We start from the raw sequence: 6052 nt of genomic DNA on the forward strand, positions 1-6052 counted from the left end.
CATCAAATTTCAGGTCAAATATGAGATTTGTTTTCATGTACCATAGTAGAAAATAAGCTTGATACTAGACTTCTAACATGGGATTGGGCCCTCAGTTTTCATGAGTCAAAGCCTTGGGATGAGCCATTTCTTCATCTTTAATACTGGGTCTCTCTAATATTTGTCAACTTAATAGTTTGATAAATTAAAATCGCCCCTTAGTTTTAAGAATTTTCTCTTCTATTGTCATTTCCTTGTAGAAATTGTGTATCATTGTTGAGTTACATAATATATATTAGTAGAAGGACAGTATATAGATGTTTGTTAAATTGAGAAAATATTTATGTTTACACAATAGGTAATATATCCTCTATCTAAAGATGATACAGCTGATGAATCTATGGGGTAACAAATTACTTTTTAATTTGATTTGAGGTATATTGCACATGTTAGTATTTCACTACCTGTATAGTAATACTCATAAAAATCATAGCTGGAAAGTTTCTAGGACCTATAGTAAAACACTCTTTTATATCAGCATGTGACTATGCTGTCCCTTTACTCTATAAATGTTTCTGTTGGCAGTCAGAATCCTATCCTTTTCTCAAACAAAATCAGAGAAGCTTGTTCATGTAAAAGTCTATAGCTAATGGAATGACATTTACCTGCACAAAACACTGATAATAACAGACTAACAGCTCAGACCTAAGTGGGACATCTATTTAAAACTCCTTACCATAAAACATTATGGAATATTATGAAATATAAGAATGGATTATTTAAAATTCTGATAATGGAAAGGTGTGTTGTAATATGCTTTCTTGAAAATTTTGGCTATTTCATCTGTGATACCTACAAAAACCTGCTTATGATTGAAGAAGATAAATTCCTAGTTCTAAGAAAGAGTACATCTTTGTAAGGCTATTGGTAAAATTACTATGGCCACTCCACATAGTTAAAAGGAAGATTTATTTAGTGGGTAACTTACAAAAAAGGGAAAGGTAGGTCATGGGGTCTGGGGAAGGTGTATTGAAGTCAAGTGGTGTTCTCTGGAGCTCTGCTAGGTCAACATCCATCGTCTAGGATCCAGGAACAGAGAGAGAGCGCTGGCCCATCCAGATCTCCGGTCTCTCCGCTCCTCCCGTGGCCCTGCCTTTTAGGCATGACAGTTGCCAAAGCCTCAATGGGGGTTGAAATTTCCAGATCAAAGCTGGAATAGCTACCCACAACATCTCCCCTTTTTGTCTAAATAAGAAGGTTCTAATCTAATACAAGATTATATACAAAGGAATAGTTATCAAATATTGTCCAGGAAGAATGAGGGATAATGACCTAGATAAGATGGAACTACAACCAATGTGAACAATATCAAGCAAGAAACACATACTAAAATCCAGAGAAGTATAGAGAATAGATAAATGGCATGTTACAAAGATCATTTCAAAAAGGGTCCTATCCTAAAGAATCTGAATCTAATACTTAATATGTTCTATCTAAGATAATATATATATATATATATATATATATATATATATATATATATATATTAAGTTGTAACTATAGCTGCAAGTCTTCAACACTATCAAAGACCTGAGAAGGAACATAGTGGTACCTGAAAAATGGTAGATGGATGCAAGCAACTTTGGGGAATCTTGCAAGAGTAGACTGAGACAGCTGGCAGCCAGGACAGTCACCTAATGTTTCTCAGCATTGTTGGTGCATTCAGATTAGCTACAGGCTTAGAGTATCTAACAGACCATTTTGAGAAGCAGGAATTCTGAAAGGTCATCTCACCCTGACTTGGCAGAGTACAGTGGTTGCTCTCCTTGTGTCCCGCTTGTCCAGAAAGGACAGCATTGCATTCATACTGTCAGCCATCAAGGCAAGGGCAGTTCTTTGCCCAGTAGGCCATTTTGTGCCAAGAAGACAAACTTCCAAATGGAAATGTTGGAAGCCCAACATTCTAACAGGTTCAAATTGGTGCAGCCAGGAGCAATTGTGTCTCACTTCAATAGAATTCTAAGTTATTTAATTGCCGTATTCTCTAGGTCTATGAAGTGTTGGAAGATTACCTGTCCATCTGACCTATGTATCTGTAAATCTGGATAACCTAACTAATATAACTATAGAGATGACAAGCATAGGTGACTATAAATCTATGTCTTATCTACCAAAATAACCCAAGGAATAAGGCTTCATGTAAACAAGGTAAACAGTCTATAAGCAAATGTATCAATATACAAATATTTCAAATAAGAGTAGAAATATATGTACATTACAACAAATATACTTCTGTATTTGTATCAATATACAAATTATCTTAAACAGGAATATAAAAGTAGTTTACATTTGTATCAACATATAAGAATCCACAACAGTGCAAATTATAGTGCAAATTATCTAAGGCTGTTTTTGCTAAATTTGTTTACTAGTATATACAATAATCTATCATAATATCTTATACCTATCCATTCCAATTCTTCTTTTCCTTTAAAAAAACTGAGTTTAATATTTTCTTCCACCCCCAAATGTATAACCATCATCCATAACCCTGAGAATTATGAAACCTAAGGAAGAAGGGGCATCGTTTTCTTAGAATTGCATCCTGCGGTTTAGGGGGTGATGTTATCACTGTTAGGTACTATGAGAAAACTCAGATAGTTAAATCTCAGTTACACTAACTGTAGGTTCTGCAGCAAGTCTTAGAGTAATGGGTAAGATTGTCTGAAATTCTGGCGAGAAGTGTAGTATGATGATGATTACCATGGTATTATTCTGGATTGGGTAGAGTGGTTGCTATTGGGGCCCCATCTTCCTTCTGGAGACTTCAGAGATTGCTACTGGAAAAACTTATTTGTTATCAAAATGGAAAGTTTGGATTTAAAGAGATCATAAAATGTAAGAAAGTATTCTGAGAAATCAAGAGTAAGCATGGAGAGAATTAGAATCTTGAAGACAATGGTCCCTTTTCATTGGTTTCCTTCTTTCCTACACCAGAGGGCTCTTCTGATATATGACTGAAGAATATCTCAACCTTTTCTTTTAGCAATATGCTTGGGTTTAGAGAAGGAGTGAGCCAATTCCATCTCCAAAGCCAGCTTGGCTTATAGTTCAATTGGAACCACAACTTTTCTAGATTGATAGAGATATAGATGTTAGACAGTGAGATTTTACCCTGTGCAGATTGGTACCAATAGATTCTTTCTGCTGCAAACATCTGGATATCCAATGCCTTATGATTCCTGGAAGATGGGTATTTCCATTATCCTGGAAAAACAAAAACAGAACCCTATCCCAACCTTTGATTATAATTTTTTTCTTACAACTTGTAGAGATGTCACATTGGCAGATGATCTTCTCCTCATCAAGGGTTTTTTCCAGTTTGAATCATATTTTTATTAATTTTATTGGTATCCATAGCTTTTCTTCTCCTGCAGAAACAAAAGCAAAACCCCACCTCAAAGTAGAACATGTCCAGGTTTCCATTCTGAGGTCAGCACATCCTTGAAATAAACTGGTTGGTTTATCTCAGGAGTTTTGTCTGTGTCCAATGTCTCTCTGAAGCTGTTGTTCATTTTTCATCAGCATTGAGAAAATTCAAGGTTAATAAAGCACTATGCAATCTATTTCTAGGAGTCATAGTTACCTGTTGCTGTTTTTTTTATCATATCCTTTAACATTCCGTTGGATCTTTCTATGACTGCTTGGCCTATGGGATTGTGTGGTATACCTGTAACATGCTTTATATTGTAATAAGCAAAGAATTGTCTCATTTTATTGGAGACATATGCTGGAGCATTGTCTGTCTTAATTTGTACAGTTATTCCTATGATGGCCATAACTTCTAATAGGTGTGTAATCACAGGATCAGCCTTTCAGAACTCATAGGAGTTGCCCATTGAAATCTTGAATAGGTATCAATGTTATGATGTACATACTTCAATCTTCCAAATTCTGCAAAATGAAACACATCCATCTGCCAAATTTCACTTCTTTTTGTACCTTTTGGATTACTCCCTGCAGGTAATGGAGTTTGGTTATAGACGGAACAAGTAGGGCATTTTTTTTTCACAATATCCTTAGCCTGTTGCCAAGTGATGGAGAAATCCTTCTTCAAACCTTTGCTATTTACATGGTATTTCTTATGAAATTATGAGGCTTCTAGCACATTACCTATTAGTAACTGATCAATCTCATCATTACCTTATGCTAGAGGTCCTGGCAGAACTATATGGGATCTGATATATGATGTTCCCTTTTTCTGATGATTTCCTGCAATTGCATGAATAATGACATTAATTCTGTATTATCAGGAATAAGTTAAGCAATTTCAATATGTAAAACAACTCTGTCTGCATATTGAGAGTCAGTGACTATATTGAGGGGTTCTGTGAAGTCCATCAGTACCATAAGAATGGCATACAGTTCTGCCATTTGTACGGAGCTGTATGGACTTTGTACCACTTTACTTAACTCTCCTCACTTATATCCTGCTTTCCCTGATTTATTTGCATCAGTATAGAATGTGAGAACTCCAGAAATTGGTTTTTGTCATAATGTGTCGAAGGACCCATTCAGTCTTCTTTATGAATTCTATTCTCTTGCTTTTGGGATAATAGTTGTTATTCTCTCCCAAAAAGTTACTGCAGGCTCTCTGCCAGTATTCATTATCTTTCCATAGTGATGAAATTTCCTCATTAGTTAAAGGTACTACAATTTCTGCTGGGTCCATTCCTGTCACCTGGTGAAGTCTTAATTTACCTTTTTGAATCAAATCAGAGATCTTTTCTATATAAGTCTTTAATTTCTTATTTTGTTTACATGGTAGGAATATCCATTCCAATATAATATCTTCCCTCTGCATCAAAATACCTGTTGGGGAATGTCTGGAAGGGAATATGACAAGAATGCATTTAAGTTCTGGATCCACACAATCCACATGTGCTTCTCGAATTGTCTTTTCTACTAGAGCCAATTCCTTCTCAGCTTCGGCTGATAATTCTCTTGGACTATTTAATTCTTTGTCCCTTCTAGAGTATTAGCCAAATTTTGTAGTCCATCTTTGGGTATTCCCATGATACCCAGTAAGTTGGAAATGCTTCCTAATAACTTTTGAAAATCATTAAGTGTCTTCAATCGCTCTCTCCTTAGTTGTACCTTTTGGGGTCTAATTTTTTGTAGCTCTATCTTATATCCTAAGTAATTAATAGAATATCCTCTTTGTATTTTTTTCAGGAGCAATTTGCAGTCCCTAGCAAGGCAAAACTTTTTTTTTTTTTTTTTTTTTTTTTTTTACTTTTTCAAACATGCTTTCTAATGTATCTAACTTTGGATCAGCTAATAGGATATCTTCCATATAGTGATAAATAATGGATTGTGAAAACTTTACACGAATTATCTCCAATGGTTTCTGCACAAAGTAGGTTGCACAATGGTTGGCACAAAGTAGGGCTGTTTAACATTCCCTGTGGGAGGACCTTCCATTGATATCTCTTGACTGGCTGAGAATTATTATAATTAGGTACTGTGAAGGCAATTTTTTCTGTATCATTTTCTTGTAAGGCTTTCATAAAGAAACAGTCTTTTAAGTCAATAACTACTATAGGCCATTCTTTGGGTAGCAGAGAGGGCAAGGGAATCCCAGTCTGTAGGGAGCCCATTGGCTGGATTACTTTAATAATAGCTCTCAGATCTGTCAGCATTCTCCGATTACCAGACTTTTTTTTTTTTTTTTTTTTTTTTACTAACAAATACAGGAGAATTCCAAGGACTGGTAGATTCTTCAATGTATTGAGCATTTAACTGCTCTTGAACCAGCTGTTCTAAAGCTTGTAGCTTCTCTTTTGTCAAAGGCCATTGTCCAACCCAGATAGGTTCGTTAGCCATTTTAAAGGTAAGGCAGTTAGTACTTCTGAAAGTTCAGCAGCTGTTGTGCTCTGTTTGTATACAGCCTGAATGGTTGGTGACTGGTTTTTACACCATGTTATGATATTATTCCTAGAAACATGCATTGGTCTGTATTCCTTTTCTGAGAGTGTAGGAATTTTAATCTGGGTATTCCACTGTTGTAACA

Source organism: Peromyscus leucopus, chromosome 1, assembly GCF_004664715.2.
Source record: "Peromyscus leucopus breed LL Stock chromosome 1, UCI_PerLeu_2.1, whole genome shotgun sequence".
Classification (NCBI taxonomy): domain Eukaryota; kingdom Metazoa; phylum Chordata; class Mammalia; order Rodentia; family Cricetidae; genus Peromyscus; species Peromyscus leucopus.